The sequence below is a fragment of the Magnolia sinica genome, chromosome 2, assembly GCF_029962835.1.
Source record: "Magnolia sinica isolate HGM2019 chromosome 2, MsV1, whole genome shotgun sequence".
NCBI lineage: Eukaryota > Viridiplantae > Streptophyta > Magnoliopsida > Magnoliales > Magnoliaceae > Magnolia > Magnolia sinica.
In genome coordinates this window covers 85719610-85744602 of record NC_080574.1, presented here as the reverse complement: position 1 = coordinate 85744602, position 24993 = coordinate 85719610, and the positions used below count along the sequence as shown (strand labels likewise).

Here is a 24993-nt window from a genome sequence, read left to right as displayed (position 1 = left end):
TAGGTTTAGGGAATTGAGAATAGGTTAATGTTTAGGTTTAGGAAATCGGGTTTGGGTTCGGGATCGGGTTTAGGTTTGGGTTTTCAACTTTAGGTTTAGGTTTAGGTTAGGGAGTTGAGATTAGGATTAGGTGTAGGTTTAGGTTTAGGGATTTGAGAATACACTAGGTTTTAGGTTTAGGTTTAGATTATTGGTTATATGTTTAGGTTTAGGTTTAGGTAAAGGTTTAGGTTTAGGTTATAAGCTATAGGTTTAGGGAATTGAGAATATGTTAATGTTTAGGTTTAGGAAATTGGGTTCAGGTTCAGGATCGGGTTTAGGTTTGGGTTTTCAAGTTTACGTTTAGGTTTAGGTTAGGGAGTTGAGATTAGGATTAGGTGTAGGTTTTGGTTTAGGGATTTGAGAATACATTAGGTTTCAGGTTTCGGTTTAGGTTAGAGGTTTAGGTTTAGGTTAAGGTTAAGGTTTTAGTTTAGGTTACAAGCTATAGGTTTAGGGAATTGAGAATAGGTTAAGGTTTAGGCTTAGGAAATCATGTTCGGGTTCGGGCTCGGGTTTAGGTTTGGGTTTTCAAGTTTACGTTTAGGATTAGGTTAGGGAGTTGAGATTAGGATTAGGTGTAGGTTTAGGTTTAGGGATTTGAGAATACATTTAGGTTTTAGGTTTAGGTTATAGGTTATAGGTTATAGGTTTTGGTTTAGGTTTATTTAGGGTTAGGTTTCGTTTTATGTTACAAGCTATAGATTTAGAGCATTGAGAATAGGTTAAGGTTTAGGTTTAGGAAATTGGGTTCGGGTTCGGGATCGGGTTTAGGTTTGGGTTTTCAAGTTTAGGTTTAGGTTTAGGTTAAGGAGTTGAGATTAGGATTAGGTGTAGGTTTAGGTTTAGGGATTTAAGAATACATTTAGGTTTTAGGTTTAGGTTTTAGGTTATAGGTTATAGGTTTAGGTTTAGGTTTAGGGTTAGGTTTCAGTTTAGTTTACAAGCTATAGGTTTAGGGCATTGAGAATTGGTTAAGGTTTAGGTTTAGGAATACGGGTTTAGGTTCGCGATCGGGTTTAGGTTTGGGTTTTCAAGTTTAGGTTTAGGTTTAGGTTAGGGAGTTAAGGTTAAGATTAGGTGTAGGTTTAGGTTTAGGGATTTAAGAATACATTTAGGTTTTAAGTTTAGGTTATAGGTAATAGGTTTAGGTTTAGGTTTAGGTTTTTGTTATAAGCTATAATTTTTGGGAATTGAGAATAGGTTAAGGTTTACGTTTAGGAAATCGGATTCGGTTTGGGATCGGGTTATGGTTTTGTTTTCAAGTTTAGGTTTAGGTTTAGGTTAAGGACCTTAGATTAGTATTAGGTGTAGGTTTAGGTTTACGGATTTGAGAATAAATTTAGGTTTTAAGTTTACGTTTATGTTATAAGTTTCAGGTTTAGGTTTAGGTATAGGCTTTGGTTTAGGTTATAAGCTATAGGTTTAGGGAATTGAGAATAGGTTAAGGTTTAGGTTTAAGAAATCGGGTTCAGGTTCGGGATCGGGTTTAGGTTTTGGTTTTCAAGTTTAGGTTTCGGTTTAGGTTAGGGAGTTGAGATTAGGATTAGGTGTTGGTTTAGGGATTTGAGAATACATTTAGGTTTTCGGTTTAGGATTAGGTTATAGATTACTGGTTTAGGTTAAGGTTTAGGTTTAGGTTAAGGTTTAGGTTTAGGTTATAAGCTATAAGTTTAGGGAATTGAGAATAGGTTAAGGTTTAGGTTTAAGAAATCGGGTTCGGGTTTAGGCTTTGGTTTTCAAGTTTAGGTTTAGATTTGTGTTTGGGAGTTGAGATTAGGATTAGGTGTTAGTTTAGTTTTAGGGATTTGAGAATACATTTAGGTTTTAGTTTAGGTTTAGGTTTAGGTTTAGGTTAAGGTATAGGTTTAGGTTTCGGTTTAGGTTATAAGCAATAGGTTTAGGGAATTGAGAATAGGTTAAGGTTTAGGTTTTGGAAATCGGGTTCAAGCTCGGGATCATGTTTAGGATTGGGTTTTCAAGTTTAGGTTTAGGTTTTGGTTAGGGAGTTGAGATTAGGATTTGGTGTAGGTTTAGGTTTAGAGATTTGAGAATGCATCAAGGTTTAGGTTTAGGAAATCGGGTTCGAGTTCGGGATTGGGTTTAGGTTTGAGTTTTCAAGTATAGGTTTAGGTTTAGGTTAGGGAGTTGAGATTAGGATTATGTGTAGGTTTAGGTTTAGGTATTTGAGAATACATTTAGGTTTTAGGTTTAGGTTTATATTATAGGTTTTAGGTTTAGGTTTATGTTTAGGTTAAAGTTTAGGTTTAGGTTTAGGTTTAGGTTATAAGCTATAGGTTTGGGGAATTAAGAATAGGTTATTGTTTAGGTTTAGGAAATCGGGTTCGGGTTCAGGATCGAGTTTAGGTTTTGGTTTTCAAGTTTACGTTTAGGTTTAGGTTAGGGAGTTGAGATTAGGATTAGGTGTAGGTTTATGTTTATGGATTTGAGCATACATTAGGTTTTAGGTTTAGGTTATAGGTTATAGGTTATAGGTATAGGTTTAGGTTTAGGGTTAGGTTTCGGTTTTGGTTACAAGCTATAGGTTTAGGGCATTGAGAATAGGTTAAGGTTTAGGTTTAGGAAATCGGTTTCGGGTACGGGATTGGGTTTAAGTTTGGGTTTTCAAGTTTATATTTAGGTTTAGGTTAGGGAGTTGAGATTAGGATTAGGTGTAGGTTTAGGTTTAGGGATTTAAGAATACATTTAGGTTTTAAGTTTAGATTTTAGGTTATAGGTTTAGGTTTAGGTTTAGGTTTCGGTTATAAGCTATAGGTTTAGGGATTTGAGAATAGGTTAAGATTTAGGTTTAGGAAATCGGACTAGGGTTCGGTATCAGGTTTTGGTTTTGGTTTTCAAGTTTAGGTTTAGGTTTAGGTTAGGGTGTTGAGATTAGGATTAGGTGTAGGTTTAGGTTTAGGGATTTGAAAGTACAATTAGGTTTTAGGTTTAGGTTTATGTTATACGTTACAGGTTTAGGTTTAGGTTTAGGTTTAGGTTAAGGTTTAGGTTTAGGCTTAGGTTTAGCTTATAAGCTATAGGTTTAGGGAATTGAGAATAGGTTAAGGTTTATGCTTAGGAAATCGGGTTGGGGTTCAGGATTGGGTTTTGGTTTTGGTTTTCAAGTTTAGGTTTATGTGTAGGTTAGGGAGTTAAGATTAGGATTAGGTGTAGGTTTAAGTTTAGGGATTTGAGAATACATTTAGGTTTTATGTTTTGGTTTAGGTTTAGCTTCAGGTTTAGGGTTAGGTTTTGGTTTAGGTTACAAGCTATAGGTTTAGAGCATTGAGAATAGGTTGAGGTTTAGGTTTAGGAAATCGGGTTCGGGTTCGGGATCGGGTTTAGGTTTGAGTTTTCTAGTTTAGGTTTAGGTTTAAGTTAGGGAGTTAAGATAAGGAGTAGGTGTAGGTTTAGGTTTAGGGATTAAAGAAAACATTTCGGTTTTAGGTTTAGGTTATAGGTTATAGGTTTAGGTTTAGGTTATAAGCTATTGGTTTAGGGAATTGAGAATAGGTTAAGGTTTTGGTTTCGGAAATCGGATTTGGGTTCGGGATCGGGTTTTGGTTTTGGTTTTCAAGTTTAGGTTTGGGTTTAGGTTAGAGAGTTGAGATTAGGATTAGGTTTTGGTTTAGGTTTAGGGATTTGAGAATACATTTAGGTTTTAGGTTTAGATTATAGGTTATAGGTTTAGGTTTAGGTTTAGGTTTAGGTTATAAGCTATAGGTTTGGGGAAATGAGAATATGTTAATGTTTAGGTTTAGGAAATCGGGTTTGGGTTCGGGATCGGGTTTAGGTTTGGGTTTTCAAGTTTACATTTAGGTTTAGGTTAGGGAGTTGTGATTAGGATTAGGTGTAGGTTCATGTTTTGAGAATACATTAGGTTTTAGGTTTAGGTTATAGGTTATAGGTTTACGTTTAGGTTTAGGGTTAAGTTTCGGTTTAGGTTACAAGCTATAGGTTTAGGGCATTGAGAATAGGTTAAGGTTTAGGTTTAGGAAATCAGGTTGGGGTTCAGGATCTAGTTTAGGTTTGGGTTTTCAAGTTTAGGTTTAGGTTTAAGTTAGGGAGTTGAGATTAGGATTTGGTGTTGGTTTAGGTTTAGAGATTTAAGAATAAATTTAGGTTTTAGGTTTATGTTATAGGTTATAGCTTTAGGTTTAGGTTTAGGTTTTGGTTATAAGCTATAGGTTTAAGGAATTTAGAATAGGTTAAGGTTTAGGTTTCGGAATTCGGATTCGGGTTCGGGATCAGGTTTTGGTTTTGGTTTTCAAGTTTATGTTTAGGTTTAGGTTAGGGTGTTGAGATTAGGATTAGGTGTAGGTATAGGTTTAGGGATTTGAGAATACAATTAGGTTTTAGGTTTAGGTTTAGGTTATAGGTTATAGGTTTAGGTTTAGGTTTAGGTGTAGGTTAAGGTTTAGGTTTAGCTTAGGTTTAGGTTATAAGCTATAGGTTTAGAGAATTGAGAATAAGTTAAGATTTAGGTTTAGGAAACCGGGTTGGGGTTCGGGATCGGGTTTAGGTTTTGGTTTTCAAGTTTAGGTTTATGTTTAGGTTAGGGAGTTGAGATTAGGATTAGGTGTAGGTTTAGGTTTGGGGATTTGAGAATACCTTTAGGTTTTAGGTTTAGGTTTAGGTTATAGGTTATTGGTTTTGGTTTAGGTTTAGGTTAAGGTATAGGTTTAGTTTTCGGTTTAGGTTATAAACAATAGGTTTAAGGAATTGAGAATGGGTTAAGGTTTAGGTATCAGAAATCGGATTCGGGTTCGGGATTGGGTTTAGGTTTGGGTTTTCAAGTTTAGGTTTAGGTTTAGGTTAGGGAGTTGAGATTAGGTTTAGGTGTAGGTTTAGGTTTAGGGATTTGAGAATATATTAAGGTTTAGGTTTAGAAATTCGAGTTCGGGTTCGGGATCGGGTTTAGGTTTGCGTCTTCAAGTTTTGGTTCAGATTTAGGTTAGGGAGTTGAGATTAGGATTAGGTGTAGGTTTAGGTATAGGGATTTGGAATACATTAAGGTTTAGGTTTAGGAAATCGGGTTCGGGATCGGGTTTAGGTTTGAGTTTTCAAGTTTATGTTTAGGTTTAGGTGAGGGAGTTGAGATTAAGATTAGGTGTAGGTTTAGGTCTAGGGATGTGAGAGCACATTTATGTATTAGGTTTATGTTTAGTTTATAAGTTAACAGTTTAAGTTTAGGTTTAGGTTAAGGTATAGGTTTAGGTTTCGGTTTAGGTTATAAGCAATAGGTTTAGGGAATTGAGAATAGGTTAAGGTTTAGATTTAGGAAATCAGGTTCGAGTTTGGGATCGGGTTTTGGTTTTGGTTTTCAAGTTTGGGTTTAGGCTTAGGTTAGGGAGTTGAGATTAGGATTTGTTATAGGTTTAGTTTTACGTATTTAAGAATACATTTAAGTTTTAGGTTTAGGTTTAGGTTATAGGTTACAGGTTTAGGTTTCGGTTTAGGTTTAGGTTTAGGCTTAGGTTTAGGTTATAAGCTATAGGTTTAGGGAATTGAGAATAGGTTAAGGTTTAGGTTTAGGAAATCAGTTGGGGTTCGAGATCGGATTTAGGTTTTGGTTTTCATGTTTAGGTTTATGTTTAGGTTAGGGAGTTGAGATTGGGATTAGGTGTTGGTTTAGGTTTGGGGATTTGAGAATACATTTCGGTTTTAGGTTTAGGTTTAGGTTATAGGTTATAGGTTTTGGTTTAGGTTTAGGTTAAGGTATAGGTTTAGTTTTCGGTTTAGGTTATAAGCAATAGGTTTAAGGAATTGAGAATAGGTTAAGGTTTAGGTTTAGGAAATCGGGTTCGGGTTCGGTATCGGGTTTAGGTTTGTGTTTTCAAGTTTAGGTTTATGTTTAGGTTAGGGAGTTGAGATTAGGATTAGGTGTAGGTTTAGGATTAGGGATTTGAGAATACATTAAGGTTTAGGTTTAGGAAATCGGGTTCGAGTTCGGGATCGGGTTTAGGTTTGCGTCTTCATGTTTTGGTTTAGGTTTAGGTTAGGGAGTTGAGATTAGGATTAGGTGTAGGTTTAGGTATAGGGATCTTGGAATACTTTAAGGTTTAGGTTTAGGAAATCTGGTTCGGGATGGGGTTTAGGTTTGAGTTTTCAAGTTTATGTTTAGGTTTAGGTGAGGGAGTTGAGATTAAGATTAGGTGTAGGTTTAGGTCTAGGGATGTGAGAATACATTTATGTATTAGGTTTATGTTTAGTTTATAAGTTAACGTTTAGGTTTTGGTTTAGTTTAAGGTATAGGTTTAGGTTTCAGTTTAGGTTATAAGCAATAGGTTTAGGGAATTGAGAATAAGTTAAGGTTTAGGTTTAAGAAATCAAGTTCAGGTTCGGGATCGGGTTTTGGTTTTGGTTTTCAAGTTTAGGTTTAGGTTTAGGTTAGGGAGTTGAGATTAGGATTTGTTGTAGGTTTAGGTTTTGGTATTTAAGAATACATTTTGGCTTTAGGTTTAGGTTTAGGTTACAGGTTACAGGTTTAGGTTTCGGTTTAGGTTTAGGTTAAGGTTTAGGTTGTGGTTTAGGTTTCGGTTTAGGTTTCGGTTTAGGTTTAGGTTAAGGTTTAGGTTTAGGCTTAGGTTAAGGTTATAAGATATAGGTCTAGGGAATTGAGAATAGGTAAAGGTTTAGGTTTTGGAAATCGGGTTTGTGTTCTGGATCGGGTTTGGGTTTGGGTTTTCAACTTTTGGTTTAGGTTTATGTTAGGGCGTTGAGATTAGGATTAGGTGTAGGTTTAGGTTTAGGGATTTGAGAATACATTAGGTTTTAGGTTTAGGTTTAGATTATAGGTTAGAGGTTTACGTTTAGGTTTATGTTAAGGTTTAGGTTTAGGGTTAGGTTTAGGTTATAAGCTATAGGTTTAGGGAATTGAGAATAGGTTAATGTTTAGGTTTAGGAAATCGGGTTCGTGTTCATGAACGGGTTTAGGTTTGGGTTTTTAAGTTTACGTTTAGGTTTAGGTTAGGGAGTTGAGATTAGGATTAGGTTTAGGTTTAGGTTTTGGGATTTGAGAATACATTAGGTTTTAGGTTTTGGTTTAGGTTATAGGTTTAGGTTTAGGTTTAGGTTACAAGCTATAGGTTTGGGGAATTGAGAATAGGTTAAGGTTTAGGTTTAGGAAATCGGGTTCGGGTTCGGGATCGGGTTTAGGTTTGGGTTTTCATGTTTAGGTTTCGGTTTAAGTGAGGGAGTTGAGATTAGGATTAGTAGTCGGTTTAGGTTTAGGGATTTAACAGTACATTTAGGTTTTAGGTTTAGGTTATAGGTTATAGGTTATAGGTTTAGGTTTAGGGTTAGGGTTAGGTTTCATTTTAGTTTACAAGTGATAGGTTTAGGGCATTGAGAATTGATTAAGGTTTAGGTTTAAGAAATCAGGTTCGGGTTCGGGATCGGGTTTAGGTTTGGGTTTTCATGTGTAGGTTTAGGTTTAGGTTAGGAAGTTGAGATTAGAATTAGGTGTAGGTTTAAGTTTTGGGATTTGAGAATACATTAAGGTTTAGGTTTAGGAAATCGGGTTCGGGTTCGGGATCGGGTTTTGGTTTACGTCTTCAAGTTTTGGTTTAGATTTAGGTTAGGGAGTTGAGATTCGGATTAGGTTAAGGTTTAGGTATTGGGATTTTGGAATACATTAAGGTTTAGGTTTAGGAATCGGGTTCGGGATCGGGTTTAGGTTTTAGTTTTCAAGTTTATGTTTAGGTTTAGGTGAGGGTGTTGAGATTAAGATTAGGTGTAGGTTTAAGTTTTGGGATTTAAGAATACATTTATGTATTAGGTTTATGTTTAGTTTATAAGTTAACGATTTAGGCTTTGGTATAGGTTAAGGTATAGGTTTAGGTTTAGGTTTCGGTTTAGGTTATAAGCAATAGGTTTAGGGAATTGAGAATAGGTTAAGGTTTAGGTTTAGGAAATCAGGTTCGAGTTTGGGATCGGGTTTTGGTTGTGGTTTTCAAGTTTACGTTTAGGTTTAGGTTAGGGAGTTGAGATTAGGATTTATTGTAGGTTTAGGTTAAGGTATTTAAGAATACATTTAGGTTTTAGGTTTAGGTTTAGGTTATAGGTTACAGGTTTAGGTTTCGGTTTAGGTTTAGGTTAAGGTTTAGGTTTAGGCTTAGGTTTAGGTTATAAGCTATAGGTTTAGGGAATTGAGAATAGGTAAAGGTTTAGGTTTTGGAAATCGGGTTCTCGTTCTGGATCGGGTTTAGGTTTGGGTTTTCAACTTTAGGTTTAGGTTTATGTTAGGGAGTTGAGATTAGGATTAGGTATAGGTTTAGGTTTAGGGATTTGAGAATACGTTAGGTTTTAGGTTTAGGTTTAGATTATAGGTTATAGGTTTAGGTTTAGGTTTAGGTTAAGGTTTAGGTTTAGGGTTAGGTTTAGGTTATAAGCTACAGGTTTAGGGAATTGAGAATAGGTTAATGTTTAGGTTTAGGAAATCGGGTTCGGGTTGGTGATCGGGTTTAGGTTAGGGTTTTCAAGTTTACGTTTAGGTTTAGGTTAGGGAGTTGAGATTAGGTTTAGGTTTAGGTTTAGGTTTTGGGATTTGAGAATACCTTAGGGGTTTAGATTTAGGTGAAGGTTTAGGTTTAGGTTACAAGCTATAGGTTTGGAGAATTGAGAATAGGTTAAGGTTTAGGTTTAGGAAATTGGGTTTGGGTTCAGGATCGGGTTTAGGTTTGGGTTTTCATGTTTAGGTTTAGGTTTAGGTTAGGGAGTTGAGATTAGGTTTAGTAGTAGCTTTAGGTTTAGGGATTTAAGAATACATTTAGGTTTTAGGTTTAGGTTATAGGTTATAGGTTATAGGCTTAGGTTTAGGTTTAGGGTTAGGTTTCAGTTTAGTTTACAAGCGATAGGTTTAGGGCATTGAGTATTGGTTAAGGTTTAGGTTTAAGAAATCAGGTTCGGGTTTGGGATCGGGTTTAGGTTTGGGTTTTCATGTGTAGGTTTAGGTTTAGGTTAGGGAGTTGATATTAGGATTAGGTGTTGGTTTAGGTTTAGGGATTTGGGAATACATTTAGGTTTTAGGTTTAGGTTTTAGGTTTTAGGTTATAAGTTTAGGTTTAGGTTTAGGTTTACGGTTAGGGTTAGGTTTCGGTTTAGGTTACAAGCTATAGGTTTAGAGCATTGGGAATAGGTTAAGGTTTAGGTTTAGGAAATCGGGTTCGGGTTCAAGATTGGGTTTAGGTTTGGGTTTTCAAATTTAGGTTTAGGTTTAGGTTAGGGAGTTGAGATTAGGATTAGGTATAGGTTTAGGTTTAGGGATTTAAAAATACATTTAGGTTTTAGGTTTAGGTTATAGGTTATAGGTTTAGGTTTAGGTTTAGGGTTAGGTTAAAGTTTAATTTACAAGCTATCGGTTTAGGGCATTGAGAATTGGTTAAGATTTACGTTTAGGAAAACGGGTTCGGGTTCGCGATCAGGTTTATGTTTGGGTTTTCAAGTTTAGGTTTAGGTTTAGGTTAGGGAGTTGAGATTAGGATTAGTGTAGGTTTAGGTTTTAGGATTTGAGAATATATTTAGGTTTTAGGTTTATGTTTAGGTGATAGGTTATAGGTTAAGGTTTAGGTTTAGGTTTTTGTTATACGCTATAATTTTAGGGAATTGAGAATAGGTTAAGGTTTAGGTTTAGGAAATCGGATTCGGGTTCGGGATCGGGTTATGGTTTTGGTTTTCAAGTTTAGGCTTAAGTTTAGGTTAGGGAGTTGAGATTAGGATTAGGTGTAGGTTTAGGTTTTCGGATTTGAGAATACATTTAGGTTTTAGGTTTAGGTTTATGTTATAGGTTACAGGTTTAGGTTTAGGTTAAGCTTTAGGTATATGCTTAGGTTTAGGTTATAAGCTATAGGTTTAGGGAATTGAGAATAGGTTAAGGTTTAGGTTTAGGAAATCGGGTTCGGGTTCGGGATCGGGTTCAGGTTTTGGTTTTCAAGTTTATGTTTAGGTTTAGGTTAGGGAGTTGAGATTAGGATTAGGTGTAGGTTTAGTGATTTGAGAATACATTTAGGTTTTCGGTTTAGGTTTAGGTTATAGGTTACTAGTTTAGGTTTAGGTTTAGGTTTAGGTTAATGTTTAGGTTAAGGCATAGGTTTAGGTTACAAGCTATAGGTTTAGGGAATTGAGAATAGGTTAAGGTTTAGGTTTAGGTTTTGGTTTTCAAGTTTAGGTTTAGATTTGGTTTAGGGAGTTGAGATTCGGATTAGGTATTGGTTTAGTTTTAGGGATTTGAGAGTACATTTAGGTTTTAGGTTTAGGTTTAAGTTTAGGTTAAGGTATAGGTTTAGGTTTCAGTTTAGGTTATAAGCAATAGGTTTAGGGAATTGAGAATTAGTTAAGGTTTAGGTTTAGGAAATCAGTTTCAGGTTTGGGATCGTGCTTAGGATTGGGTTTTCAAGTTTAGGTTTATGTTTAGGTTAGGGAGTTGAGATTTGGATTAGGTGTAGGTTTAGGTTTAGGGATTTGAGAATGCATTAAGGTTTAGGTTTAGGAAATCGGGTTCGGGTTCGGGATCGGGCTTAGGTTTGAGTTTTCAAGTGTAGGTTTAGGTTTAGGTTAGGGAGTTGAGATTAGGATTAGGTGTAGGTTTAGGTTTAGGAATTTGAGTATACAATTAGGTTTTACGTTTAGGTTTAAATTATAGGTTATAGGTTTGGGTTTAGGTTTAGGTTAAGGTTTAGGTTTAGGTTTAGGTTATAAGCTATAGGTTTGGGCAATTGAGAATAGGTTATTGTTAAGGTTTAGGAAATTAGGTTTGGGTTCGGGATCGGGTTTAGGTTTGGGTTTTCCAGTTTACGTTTAGGTATAGGTTAGGGAGTTGAGATTAGGATTAGCTGTAGGTTTATGTTTATGGATTTGAGAATACATTAGGTTTTAGGTTTAGGTTATAAGTTATAGGGTATAGGTTTAGGTTTAGGTTTAGGGTTAGGTTTCTGTTTAGGTTACACACTATAGGTTTTGGGCATTGAGAATAGGTTAAGGTTTAGGTTTAGCAAATCGGGTTCAGGGTCGGGATCGGGTTTAGGTTTGGGTTTTCAAGTTTAGGTTTAGGTTTAGGTTAGAGAGTTGAGATTAGGATTAGGTGTAGGTTTAGGTTTAGGGATTTACGAATACATTTAGGTTTTAGGTTTAGGGTTCGGTTATATGCAATAGGTTTAGAGAATTGAGAATAGGTTAAGGTTTAGGTTTAGGAAATTGGATTCGGGTTCGGGATCAGGTTTAGGTTTTGGTTTTCAAGTTTAGGTTTAGGTTTACGTTAGGGTGTTGAGATTAGGATTAGGTGTAGGTTTAAGTTTAAGGATTTGAGATTACAATTAGGTTTTAGGTTTACATTTAAGTTTTAGGTTACAGGTTTAGGTTTAGGTTTTGGTTTAGGTTAAGGTTTAGGTTTAGGCTTATCTTTAGCTTACAAGCTATAGGTTTAGGGAATTGAGAATGGGTTAAGGTTTAGGTTTAGGAAATCGGGTTAGGGTTCGGGATCGGGTTTAGGTTTTGGTTTTCAAGTTTAGGTTTATGTTTAGGTTAGGGAGTTGAGATTAGGATTAGGTGTAGGTTTAGGTTTAGGGATTTGAGAATACATTTAGGTTATAGGTCGTAGGTTTAGGTTTAGGTTTAGGTTAAGGTATAGGTTTAGGTTTCGGTTTAGGTTATAAGCAATAGGTTGAAGGAATTGAGAATAGGTTAAGGTTTAGGTTTAGGAAATCGTGTTCGGGTTCGGGATCGGGATTCGGTTTGGGTTTTCAAGTTTAGGTCTAGGTTTAGGTTAGGAAGTTGAGATTAGGATTAGGTAAAGGTTTAGGTTTAGGGATTTGAGAATACATTAAGGTTTAGGTTTAGGAAATCGGGTTCATGTTCGGGATCGGGTTTTGGTTTGAGTTTTCAAGTTTAGGTTTAGTTTTAGGTTTAGGTTAGTGAGTTGAGCTTAGGATTATGTGTAGGTTTAGGTTTAAGGATTTAAGAATACATTTACGTTTTAGGCTTAGGATTAGATTATAGGTTATAGGTATAGGTTTAGGTTTAGGTTTAGGTTATAAGCTATAGGTTTTGGGAATTGAGAGTAGGTTAATGTTTAGGTTTAAGAAATCAGGATCGGGTTCAGGATTGGGTTTAGGTTTGGGTTTTCAAGTTTACGTTTAGGTTTAGGTTAGGGAGTTGAGATTAGGATTAGGTGTAGGTTTAGGTTTAGGGATTTGAGAATACATTTAGGTTTTAGGTTTATGTTTAGGTTATAGGTTATAGGTTTATGTTATGGGATGAGTTTAGGTTTCGGTTTAGGTTATAAGCTATAGGTTTAGGGAATTAAGAATAGGTTAAGGTGTAGGTTTAGGAAATCGGGTTCGGGTTCGTGCCAGGGTTTAGGTTTTGGTTTTCAAGTTTAGGTTAAGGTTTAGGTTTGAGAGTTGAGATTAGGATTACGTCTACGTTTAGGTATACGGATTTAAGAATACATTTAGGTTTTAGGTTTAGGATTTGGTTATAGGTTACAGGTTTCGGTTTAGGTTTGGGTTTAGGTTAAGGTTTAGGTTTAGGCTTTGGTTTAGGTTATAAGCTATAGGTTTGGGGAATTGAGAATAGGTTACGGTTTAGGTTTAGGAAATTGGGTTCGGGTTCGGGATCAGGTTTAGGTTTTGGTTTTCAAGTTTAGGTTTAGGTTTGGGTTAGGGAGTTGAGATTAGGATTTGGTGTAGGTTTAGTTTTTGGGATTTGAGAATATATTTAGGTTTTAGGTTTAGGTTTAGGTTATAGGTTACAGGTTTAGGTTTAGGTTTAGGTTATAGGTTATAGGTTTAGGTTTAGATTTAGGTTAGGGTATAGGTTTAGGTTTCGGTTTAGGTTATAAGCAATAGGTTTAGGGAATTGAGAATAGGTTAAGGTTTAGGTTTAGGAAATCGGGTTCGGGTTCGGGATCGGGTTTAGGTTTGGGTTTTCAAGTTTAGGTTTAGGTTTAGGTTAAGGAGTTGAGATTAGGATTAGGTGTAGGTTTAGGTTTAGGGATTTGAGAATACATTAAGATTTAGGTTTCAGAAATCGGGTTCGGGTTCGGGATCGGGTTTAGGTTTGCGTTTTAAAGTTTTAGTTTACGTTTAGGCTAGGGAGTTGAGATTAGGATTAGGTGTAGGTTTAGGTTTAGGGATTTGAGAATACCTTTAGGTTTTAGGTTTATGTTTAGGTTATAGGTTATAAGTTTAGGTTTCGGTTTAGCTTAAGGTATAGGTTTAGGTTTCGGTTTAGGTTATAAGCAATAGGTTAAAGGAATTGAGAATAGGTTAAGGTTTAGGTTTAGGAAAACGGGTTCGGGTTCGGGATCGGGTTTAGGTTTGGGTTTTCAAGTTTAGGTTTAGGTTTAGGTTAGGGAGTTGAGATTAGGATTAGGTGTAGGTTTAGGTTTAGCGATTTGGGAATACATTAAGGTTTAGGTTTAGGAAATCGTGTTCGAGATTGGGTTTAGTTTTGAGTTTTCAAGTTTATGTTTAGGTTTAGGTGAGGGAGTTGAGATTAAGATTAGGTGTAGGTTTAGGTTTAGGGAGTTGAGATTAGGATTTGGTGTAAGTTTAGGTTATAAGCAATAGGTTGAGGGAATTGAGAATAGGTTAAGGTTTAGGTTTAGGAAATCGGGTTCGGGTTCGGGATCGGGTTTTGGTATTAGTTTTCGAATTTAGGTTTAGGTTTAGGTTAGGGAGTTGAGATTAGGATTTGGTGTAGGTTTAGGTTTAGGGATTTGAGAATACATTTAGGTTTTAGGTTTAGGTTTAGCTTATAGGTTACAGGTTTAGGTTTCGATTAAGGTTTAGGTTAAGGTTTAGGTTTAGGCTTAGGTTTAGGTTATAAGCTATAGGTTTAGCGAATTGAGAATAGGTTAGGGTTTAGGTTTAGGAAATCGGGTTCACGTTCGGGATCAGGTTTAGGTTTGGGTCTTCAACTGTCGGTTTAGGTTTAGGTTAGGGAGTTGAGATTAGGATTAGGTGTAGGTTTAGGTTTAGGGATTTGAGAATACATTAGGGTTTAGGTTTAGGGTTAGATTATAGGTTATAGGTTTAGGTTTAGGTTTAGGTTAAGGTTTCGGTTTAGGTTTAGGTTTAGGTTATAAGCTTTAGGTTTAGGGAATTGAGAATAGGTTAATGTTTAGGTTTAGGAAATCGGTTTCGGGTTCGGGTTCGGGTTCGGGATCGGGTTTAGGTTTGGGTTTTCAAGTTTACATTTAGGTTTAGGTTAGGGAGTAGAGATTAGGATTAGGTGCAGGTTTAGGTTTAGGGATTTGAGAATACATTAGGTTTTAGGTTTAGATTTAGGTTATAGGTTTGGGTTTAGGTTTAGGTTAAGTTTAGGTTTAGGTTACAGGTTATAAGTTTAGGGAATTGGGAATAGGTTATGGTTTAGGTTTAGGAAATCGGGTTCGGGTTTGGGATGGGGTTTAGGTTTGGGTTTTCAAGTTTAGGTTTAGGTTTAGGTTAGGGAGTTGAGATTAAAATTAGGTGTAGGTTTAGGTTTAGGGATTTAAGAATACATTTAGGTTTTAAGTTTAGGTTACAGGTTATAGGTTTATGTTTAGGTTTACATTTTTGTTATAAGCTATAATTTTAGGGAATTGAGAATAGGTTAGGGTTTAGGTTTAGGAAATCAGATTCGGGTTCGGGATCAGGTTATGGTTTTGGTTTTCAAGTTTAGGTTTAGGTTTAGGTTAGGGAGTTGAGATTAGGATTTGGTGTAGGTTTAGGTTTACGGATTTGAGAATTCATTTAGGTTTTAGGTTTAGGTTTATGTTATAGGTTACAGGTTTAGGTTTAGGTTAAGGTTTAGGTATAGGCTTAGGTTTAGGTTATGAGCTATCGGTTTAGGGAATTGAGAATAGGTTAAGGTTTAGGTTTAGGAAATCGGGTTCGGGTTCGGGATCGGGTTTAGGTTTTGGTTTTCAAGTTTTTTTTTAGGTTCAGGTTAGGGAGTTGAGATTAGGATTATGTGTAGGTTTAGGGATTTGAGAATACATTTTGGTTTTCAGTTTAGGTTTAGGTAATAGGTTACTAGTTTAGGTTTAGGTTTAGGTTTAGGTTAAGGTTTAGGTTTAGGCATAGGTTTAGGGAATTGAGAATAGGTTTAGGTTTAGGTTTAGGAAATCAGGTTCGGATTCGGTATGGGGTTTAGGTTTTGGTTTTCAAGTTTAGGTTTAGATTTGGGTTTGGGAGTTGAGATTAGGATTAGGTTTAGGTTTAGTTTTAGGGATTTGAGAATACATTTAGGTTTTAGGTTTAGGTTTAGGTTATAAGTTATAGGTTTAGGTTTAGGTTTAGGTTAAGGTATAGGTTTGGGTTTCGGTTTAGGTTATAAGCAATAGGTTTAGGGAATTGAGAATAGGTTAAGGTTTAGGTTTAGGAAATCGGTTTCGGGTTCGGGATCGGGTTTAGGATTGGTTTTTCATGTTTAGGTTCAGGTTTAGAATTAGGTTAGGGAGTTGAGATTAGGATTAGGTGTAGGTTTAGGTTTAGGTATTTGAGAATACATTAAGGTTTAGGTTTAAGAAATCAGGTTCGGGTTCGGGAATCGGGTTTTGGTTTGCGTCTTCAAGTTTTGGTTTAGGTTTAGGTTAGGGAGTTGAGTTTAGGATTAGGTGTGGATTTAGGTTTAGGGATTTGAGAATACATTTAGGTTTTAGGTTTATGTTTAGGTTTAGGTTTATGTTATGGTATAGGTTTAGGTTTCGGTTTAGGTTATATGCAATAAGTTTAGGGAATTGAGAATAGGTTAAGGTTTAGGTTTAGGAAAACGGGTTCGGGTTCGGGATCGGGTTTAAGTTTGGGTTTTCAAGTTTAGGTTTAGGTTTAGGTTAGGGAGTTGAGATTAGGATTAGGTGTAGGTTTAGGTTTAGGGATTTGGGAATACATTAAGGTTTAGGTTTAGGAAATCGGGTTCGGGATAGGGTTTAGGTTTGAGTTTTCACGTTTATGTTTAGGTTTAGGTGAGGGAGTTGAGATTAAGATTTGGTGTAGGTTTAGGTTTAGGGATTTGAGAATACATTTATGTATTAGGTTTATGTTTAGGTTATAAGTTAACGGTTTAGGTTTAGGTTTAGGTTAAGGTATAGGTTTTGGTTTCGGTTTTAGTTATAAGCAATTGGTATAAGGAATTGAGAATAGGTTAAGGTTTAGGTTTAGGAAATCAGGTTCGGGTTCGGGATCGAGTTTTGGTTTTGGTTTTCGAGTTTAGGTTTAGGTTTATGTTAGGGAGTTGAGATTAGGATTAGTTGTAGGTTAAGGTTTAGGGATTTGAGAATACATTAGGTTTTAGGTTTAGGTTTAGATTATAGGTTTTAGGTTTAGGTTTAGGTTTAGGTTAAGGTTTAGGTTTAGGTTTAGGCTTAGGTTACAAGCTATAGGTTTAGGGAATTGAGAATAGGTTAGGGTTTAGGTTTAGGAAATCGGGTTCGGGTTAGGGATCGGGTTTAGGTTTGGGTTTTGGTTTAGGTTTAGGTTAAGGTTTAGGTTTAGGTTACAAGCTATAGGTTTAGGGAATTGAGAATAGGTTAATGTTTAGGTTTAGGAAATCGGGTTCGAGTTCGGGATCGAGTTTAGGTTTGGGTTTTCATATTTAGGTTTAGGTTTAGGTTAGGGAGTTGAGATTAGGATTAGGTGTTGGTTTAGGTTTAGGGATTTAGGAATACATTTAGGTTTTAGGTTTAGGTTATTGGTTATAGGTTATAAGTTTAGGTTTAGGTTTAGGTATAGGGTTAGGTTTCGGTTTAGGTTACAAGCTATAGGTTTAGAGCATTGAGAATTGGTTATGGTTTAGGTTTAGGAAAACGGGTTCGAGTTCGCGATCGGGTTTAGGTTTGGGTTTTCAAGTTTAGGTTTAGGTATAGGTTAGGGAGTTGAGATTAAGATTAGGTGTAGGTTTAGGTTTAGGGATTTAGGAATACATTTAGTTTTTAGGTTTAGGTTATAGGTTTATGTTTAGGTTTAGGGTTTGGTTTCAGTTTAGCTTACAAGCTATAGGTTTATGGCATTGAGAATTGGTTAAGGTTTAGATTTAGGAAAACGGGTTCGAGTTTGCGATCGGGTTTAGGTTTGGGTTTTCAAGTTTAGGTTTAGGTTTAGGTTAGGGAGTTGAGATTAAGATTAGGTGTAGGTTTAGGTTTTGGGGATTTAAGAATACATTTAGGTTTTAAGTTTAGGTTATAGGTTATAGGTTTAGGTTTTGGTTTAGGTTTTTGTTGTTAGCTATAATTTTAGGCAATTGAGATTAGGTTAAGGTTTAGGTTTAGGAAATCAGATTCGGGTTCAGGATCGGGTTATGGTTTTGGTTTTCAAGTTTAGGTTTAGGTTCAGGTTAGGGAGTTGAGATTAAGATTAGGTGTAGGTTTAGGTTTAGGGATTTAAGAATACATTTAGGTTTTAGGTTTAGGTTTATGTTATAGGTTACAGGTTTAGGTTTAGGTTAAGGTTTTGGTATAGGCTTTTGTTTAGGTTATAAGCTATAAGTTTAGGGAATTGAGAATAGGTTAAGGTTTAGGTTCAGAAAATCGGGTTCAGGTTCGGGATCGGGTTTAGGTTTTGATTTTCAAGTTTAGGTTTAGGTTTTGGTTAGGAAGTTGAGATTAGGATTTGGTGTAGGTTTAGGGATTTGAGAATACATTTAGGTTTTCGGTTTACGTTTAGGTTATAGGTTACTGGTTTAGGTTTAGGTTTAGGTTTAGGTTAATGTTTAGGTTTAGGCATAGGTTTTGGTTATAAGCTATAGGTTTAGGGAATTGAGAATAGGTTAAGGTTTAGGTTTAGGAAATCGGGCTCGGGTTTGGGATCGGGTTTAGGTTTTGGTTTTAAAGTTCAGGTTTAGATTTGGGTTAGGGAGTTGAGATTATGATTAGGTGTTGGTTTAGTTTTAGGGATTTGAGAATACATTTAGGTTTTAGGTTTTGGTTTAGGTTATAACTTATAGGTTTAGGTTGAGGTTTAGGTTAAGTTATAGGTTTAGGTTTCGGTTTAGGTTATATGCAATAGGTTTTGGGAATTGAGAATAGGTTAAGGTTTAAGTTTAGGAAATCGGGTTCGGGTTCGGGATCGGGTTTAGGATTGGGTTTTCAAGTTTAGGTTTAGGTTTAGGTTAGGGAGTTGAGATTAGGATTAGGTGTAGGTTTAGGTTTAGGGATTTAAGAATACGTTTAGGTTTTTGGTTTAGGTTTAGGTTATAGTTATAGCTTTAAGTTTAGGTTTAGGTTAAGGTATTGGTTTAGGTTTCGGTTTAGGTTATAAGCAATAGGTTTAGGGAATTGAGAATAGGTTAAGGTTTAGGTTTAGGAAATCGAGTTCGCGTTCGGGATTGAGTTTAGGTTTGGGTTTTCTACTTTCGGTTTAGGTTTTGGTTAAAGAGTTGAGATTAGGATTCGGTGTAGGTTTTGGTTTAGGTTTAGGTTTAGATTATAGGTGATAGGTTTAGGTTTAGGTTTAGGTTTAGGTTAAGGTTTAGGTTTAGGTTTAGGTTTAGGTTATAAGCTATAGGATTAGGGAATTGAGAATAGGTTAATGTTTAGGTTTAGGAAATCGGGTTCGGGTTCGGGATCGGGTTTAGGTTTGGGTTTTCTAGTTTACATTTAGGTTTAGGTTAGGGAGTTGAGATTAGGATTAGGTTTAGGTTTAGGTTTAGGGATTTGAGAATACATTAGGTTTTAGGTTTTGGTTTGGGTTATAGGTTTAGGTTTAGGTTTAGGTTACAAGCTATAGGTTTAGGGAATTGAGAATAGGTTAAGGTTTAGGTTTAGGAAATCGGGTTCGGGTTCGGGATCGAGTTTAGGTTTGGGTTTTATGTTTAGGTTTAGGTTTAGGTTAGGGAGTTGAGATTAGGATTTGGTGTAGGCTTAGGTTTAGGGATTTAGGAATACATTTAGGTTTTAGGTTTAGGTTATAGGTTATAGGTTATAAGTTTACGTTTAGGTTTAGGTTTAGGGTTAGGTTTCGGTTTAGGTTACAAGCTACAGGTTTTGAGCATTGAGAATTGGTTAAGGTTTAGGTTTAGGAAAACGGGTTCGAGTTCGCGATCGGGTTTAGGTTTGGGTTTTCAAGTTTAGGTTTAGGTTTAGGTTAGGGAGTTAAGATTAAGATTAGGTGTAGGTTTAGGTTTAGGGATTTAGGAATACATTTAGGTTTTAGGTTTAGGTTATTGGTTGTTTAGGTTTAGGAAAACGGGTTCGAGTTTGCGATCGGGTTTAGGTTTGGGTTTTCAAGTTTTGGTTTAGGTTTAGGTTAGGGAGTTGAGATTAAGATTAAGTGTAGGTTTAGGTTTAGGGATTTAAGAATACATTTAGGTTTTAAGTTAGGTTATAAGTTATAGGTTTAGGTTTAGGTTTAGGTTTAGGTTTTTGTTATAAGCTTTAATTTTAGGGAATTGAGAATAGGTTAAGGTTTAGGTTTAGTTAATCGGATTCGGGTTTGGGATCGGGTTATGGTTTTGGTTTTGAAGTTTAGGTTTAGGTTTAGGTTAGGGAGTTGAGATTAGGATTAGGTGTAGGTTTAGGTTTAGGGATTTGAGAATACATTTAAGTTTTAGGTTTAGGTTTATGTTATAGGTTACCGGTTTAGGTTTAGGTTAAGGTTTAGGTATAGGCTTAGGTTTAGGTTATAAGCTATAGGTTTAGGGAATTAAGAATAGGTTAAGGTTTAGGTTTAGGAAATTGGGTTCGGGTTCCGAATCGGGTTTAGGTTTTGATTTTCAAGTTTAGGTTTAGGTTTAGGTTAGGGATTTGATATTAGGATTAGGTGTAGGTTTAGCGATTTGAGAATACATTTAGGTTTTCGGTTTAGGTTTAGGTTATAGGTTACTAGTTTAGGTTTAGGTTTAGGTTTAGGTTAATGTTTAGGTTTAGGCATAGGTTTAAGTTATAAGCTATAGGTTTAGGGAATTGAGAATAGGTTAAGGTTTAGGTTTAGGAAATCGGGCTCGGGTTCGGGATCGGGTTTAGGTTTTGGTTTTCAAGTTTAGGTTTAGATTTGTGTTAGGCAGTTGAGATTATGATTTGGTGTAGGTTTAGTTTTAGGGATTTGAGAATACATTTAGGTTTTAGGTTTAGGTTTAGGTTATAAGTTATAGGTTTAGGTTTAGGTTAAGGTTAAGGTATCAGTGTAGGTTTCGGTTTAAGTTATAAGCAATAGGTTTTCTGAATTGAGAATAGGTTATGGTTTAGGTTTAGGAAATCGGGTTAGGGTTCAAGATCGGGTTTAGGATTGGGTTTTCTAGTTTAGGTTTAGGTTTAGGTTAGGGAGTTGAGATTAGGATTAGGTGTAGGCTTAGGTTTAGGGATTTGGGAATACATTTAGGTTTAGGTTTAGGTTTAGGCTTAGGTTTACCTTTAGGCTTAGGTTTAAGTTATAAGCTATAGGTTTATGGAATTGAGAATTGGTTAAGGTTTAGGTTTAGGAAACCAGGTTCGGGTTTGGGATCGGGTTTAGGTTTTGGTTTTCAAGTTTAGGTTTACATTTAGGTTAGGGAGTTGAGATTAGGATTTGGTGTGGGTTTAGTTTTAAGGATTTGAGAATACATTTAGGTTTGAGGTTTAGGTTTAGGTTATAAGTTATAGGTTTAGGTTTAGGTTTAGGTTAAGTTATAGGTTTAGGTTTCCGTTTAGGTTTTATGCAATAGGTTTAGGGAATTGAGAATAGGTTAAGGTTTAGGTTTAGGAAATCGAGTTCGGGTTCGGGTTCGGGATCGGGTTTAGGATTGGGTTTTCAAGTTTAGGTTTAGGTTTAGGTTAGGGAGTTGAGATTAGGATTAGGCATAGGTTTAGTTTTAGGGATTTGAGAATGCATTATGGTTTAGGTTTAGGAAATCGGGTTCGTGTTTGGGATCGGGCTTAGGTTTGAGTTTTCAAGTTTAGGTTTAGGTTTAGGTTAGGGAGTTGAGATTAGTATTAGGTGTAGGTTTAGGTTTAGGAATTTGAGAATACATTTAGGTTTTGGGTTTATGTTTAGATTATAGGTTATAGGTTTAGGTTTAGGTTTAGGTTAAGGTTTAGGTTTTGGTTTAGGTTTAAGTTCTAAGCTATAGGTTTGGCTAATTGAGAATAGGTTATTGTTTAGGCTTAGGAAATTGGGTTCGAGTTAGGGATCGGGTTTAGCTTTAAGTTATAGGTTACTGGTTTAGGTTTAGGTTTAGGTTTAGGTTAAGGTTTAGGTTTAGGCATAGGTTTAGGTTATAAGCGTTAGGTTTATGGAATTGAGAATAGGTTAAGGTTTTGGTTTAGGAAATCGGGTTCGAGTTTGGGATCGGGTTTAGGTTTGGGTTTTAAAGTTTAGGTTTAGGTTTAGGTCAGGGAGTTGAGATTAGAATTAGGTGTAGGTCTAGGTTTAGGGATTTGAGAATACAATAAGGTTTAGGTTTAGGAAATTGGGTTCGGGTTCGGGATCGGGTTTAGGTTTTAGTTTTCAAGTTTAGGTTTAGGTTTAGTTTAGGGAGTTGAGATTAGGATTAGGTGTCGGTTTAGGTTTAGGGATTTGAGAATACATTTAGGTTTTAGGTTTATGTTTAGATTATAGGCTATAGGTTTAGGTTTAGGTTTACGTTAAGGTTTTGGTTTAGGTTTAGGTTTAGGTTATAAGCTATAGGTTTGGGGAATTGAGAATAGGTTATTGTTTAGGCTTAGGAAATTGGGTTCGGGTTAGGGATCAGGTTTAAGTTTAGGTTATAGGTTAGTGGTTTAGGTTTAGGTTTAGGTTTAGGTTAAGGTTTAGGTTTAGGCATAGGTTTAGGTTATAAGCTATAGGTTTAGGGAATTGAGAATAGGTTAAGGTTTTGGTTTAGGAAATCGGGTTCAGGTTCGGGATCGGGTTTAGGTTTTGGTTTTCAAATTTAGGTTTAGATTTGGGTTTGGGTGTTGAGATTATGATTAGCTGTAGGTTTAGTTTTAGGGATTTGAGAATACATTTAGGTTTTAGGCTTAGGTGTAGGTTATAAGTTATAGGTTTAGGTTTAGGTTTAGGTTAAGGTATAGGTGTAGGTTTCGGTTTAGGTTATAAGTAATAGGTTTACTGAATTGTGTATAGGTTAAGGTTTAGGTTTAGGAAATCGGGTTCGGGTTCGGGATCGGGTTTAGGATTGGGTATTCAAGTTTAGGTTTAGGTTTAGGTTAGGGAGTTGAGATTAGGATTAGGTGTAGGCTTAGGTTTAGGGATTTGGGAATAAATTTAGGTTTAGGTTTAGCTTTAGGCTTAGGTTTAGCTTTAGGCTTAGGTTTAGGTTATAAGATATAGGTTTATGGAATTGAGAATAGGTTAAGGTTTAGGTTTAGGAAATCGGGTTCGGGTTTGGGATCTGGTTTAGGTTTTGGTTTTCAAGTTTAGGTTTACGTTTAAGTTAGGGAGTTGAGATTAGGATTTGGTGTAGGTTTAGGTTTAGGGATTTGAGAATACATTTAGGTTTTAGGTTTTGGTTTAGGTTATAAGAAATAGGTTTAAGTTAAGGTTTAGGTTAAGGCTTAGGTTTAGGTTTCGGTTTAGGTTATAAGCAATAGGTTTAGGGAATTGAGAATAGGTTAAGGTTTACGTTTAAGAAATTGGGTTCAGGTTCGGGATCGGGTTTAGGTTTGGGTTTTAAAGTTTAGGTTTAGGTTTTGGTCAGGGAGTTGAGATTAGGATTAGGTGTAGGTTTAGGTTTAGGGATTTGAGAATACAATAAGGTTTAGGTTTAGGAAATCGGGTTCGGGTTCGGGATCGGGTTTAGGTTTGAGTTTTCAAGTTTAGGTTTAGGTTTAGGTTAGGGAGTTGAGATTAGGATTAGTTGTAGGTTTAGGTTTAGGGATTTGAGAATACATTTAGGTTTTAGGTTTATGTTTAGGTTATAGGTTATAGGTTTAGGTTTAGGTTTATGTTTTGGTTAAGGTTTAGGCTTATGCTTAGGTTTAGGTTATAAGCTATAGGTTTAGGGAATTAAGAATAGGTTAAGGTTTAGGTTTAGGAAATCGGGTTCGTGTTCGGGATCGGGTTTAGGTTTTGGTTTTAAAGTTTAGGTTTAGGTTTGGGTTAGGGAGTTGAGATTTGGATTAGGTGTAGGTTTAGGTTTGGGGATTTGAGAATACATTTATGTTTTTGGTTTAGGTTTAGGTTATAGGTTATAGATTTAGGTTTAGGGTTAGGTTAAGGTATAGGTTTAGGTTTTGGTTTTGGTCATAAGCAATAGGTTTAGGGAATTGAGAATAGGTTAAGGTTTAGGTTTAGGAAATCGGGTTCGGGTTCGAGATTGGGTTTAGGTTTGGGTTTTCAAGTTTAGGTTTAGGTTTAGGTTAGGGAGTTGAGATTAGTATTAGGTGTAGTTTTAGGTTTAGGGATTTGAGAATACATAAAGGTTTAGGTTTAGTAAATCGGGTACGGGTTCAGGATTGGGTTTAGGTTTTCGTTTTCAAGTTTAGGTTTAGGTCTAGGTTAGGAAGTTGAGATTAGGATTAGGTGTAGGTTTAGGGTTAGGGATTTGAGAATACATTTTGGTGTTAGGTTTTTGTTTAGGTTATAAGTTATAAGTTTAGGTTTAGGTTTAGGTTAAGGTATAGGTTTAGGTTTCGGTTTAGGTTATAAGCAATAGGTTTAGGGAATTGAGAATAAGTTAAGGTATTGGTTTAGGTTTTGGTTTAGGTTATAAGCAATAGGTTTAGTGAATTGAGAATATGTTAAGGTTTAGGTTTAGGAAATCGGGTTCGGGTTCGGGATCGGGTTTAGGTTTGGGTTTTCAAGTTTAGGTTTAGGTTTAAGTTAGGGAGTTGAGATTTGGATTAGGTGTAGGTTTTGGTTTAGGGATTTGAGAATACATTAAGGTTTAGGTTTAGGAAATCGGGTTCGGGATCGGGATCGGGTTTAGGTTTTGGTTTTCAAGTTTAGGTTTAGGTTTAGGTTTGGGAGTTGAGATTAGGATTAGGTGTAGGTTTCGGGATTTGAGAATACATTTAGGTTTTCAGTTTAGGTTTAGCTTATAGGTTACAGGTTTAGGTTTAGGTTAAGGTTTAGGTTTGGGCGTAGGTTTAGGTTATAAGCAATAGGTTTAGGGAATTGAGAATAGGTTAAGGTTTAGCTTTTGAAAATCGGGTTCGGGTTCGGGATCAGGTTTAGGTTTGTGTAATGACCCGAAAAATTTCGTGTCAAGACCCAAGTACTACCTCCATTCTCTTTTGAAGCTAATTATGGGGTAATTAGCACTAAACTCGATTGCTTGTAAAATTAGTATCAATCACTTTAAATTTGATCTGCATGACTCAAAACCTATAGAATCATTTGCGCTATGTTACTCTGAAATCTGGAATTCATCGCTAAATCCAGTTGCTCTTGGTAATTTTTGGAAGTTCTGGATCAGACCTGGACCGCGCGTCGAAAGTCCGATAGCGATGATCTTTGGCAGTTATGATCACCATGTTGGACTTGGCCATCACCTCAAAAATCAAGTCCAGATGATGTTCTGGGTCAATTTGATTGAGTCCGGAGTGAAGAGTGTGAGAATGGTGAGAGATTAAATATGATTTTTGAAATCTGAATCGTGTTGCTTGCGCGACAATTTTAAGCAATCTGACCGTTGGATTCTGACTCAATTTTACCCTCGAATCAGGGAAGATGGCCCAGGCAGGTCATAGTGCTTGTGATCCTGATCGAGTTTAGGTGATCGATGAATTGAGTGTGGTCCGCCATGGCTGATCTGTAGATCCGATCGGTATGAAAACTCAGTCTGACCTAGATCCATGGTCAGTGAGCTTAAGTCCGACCGCACGTGAAAAAAGGCCCACCGGAAGTGTTTCGTTGGATCGAGAGAGGCCTGTTTTGGTTATAACCTAAGTATACCTTGGCCCTGGGGTTATTTTCATCAATGTTAGGCCTATATATAGACCTTAAAATCCTAACTCTCTTTTCCATACGAATTTCTCAACCCTAGCTAAGAAAGAGAGAGGAAAAGAGAGAGAAACTGAGAGAGAAGTTGGTGAATCATCGTAGATTCTTTCCTGTT

General features: G+C 36.1%; 1 long non-coding RNA gene across 1 annotated transcript; it reads left to right on the top strand.

Moving 5' to 3' along the window:
• Positions 1–1120: 1120 nt before the first annotated feature.
• LOC131229461 (uncharacterized) lies at positions 1121–22452 on the top strand. The gene is made up of 3 exons (XR_009163347.1): positions 1121–1170; positions 13519–13581; positions 22356–22452. It is a non-coding gene; the product is annotated as an uncharacterized LOC131229461 (long non-coding RNA).
• The last annotated feature ends 2541 nt before the right edge of the window (positions 22453–24993 follow it).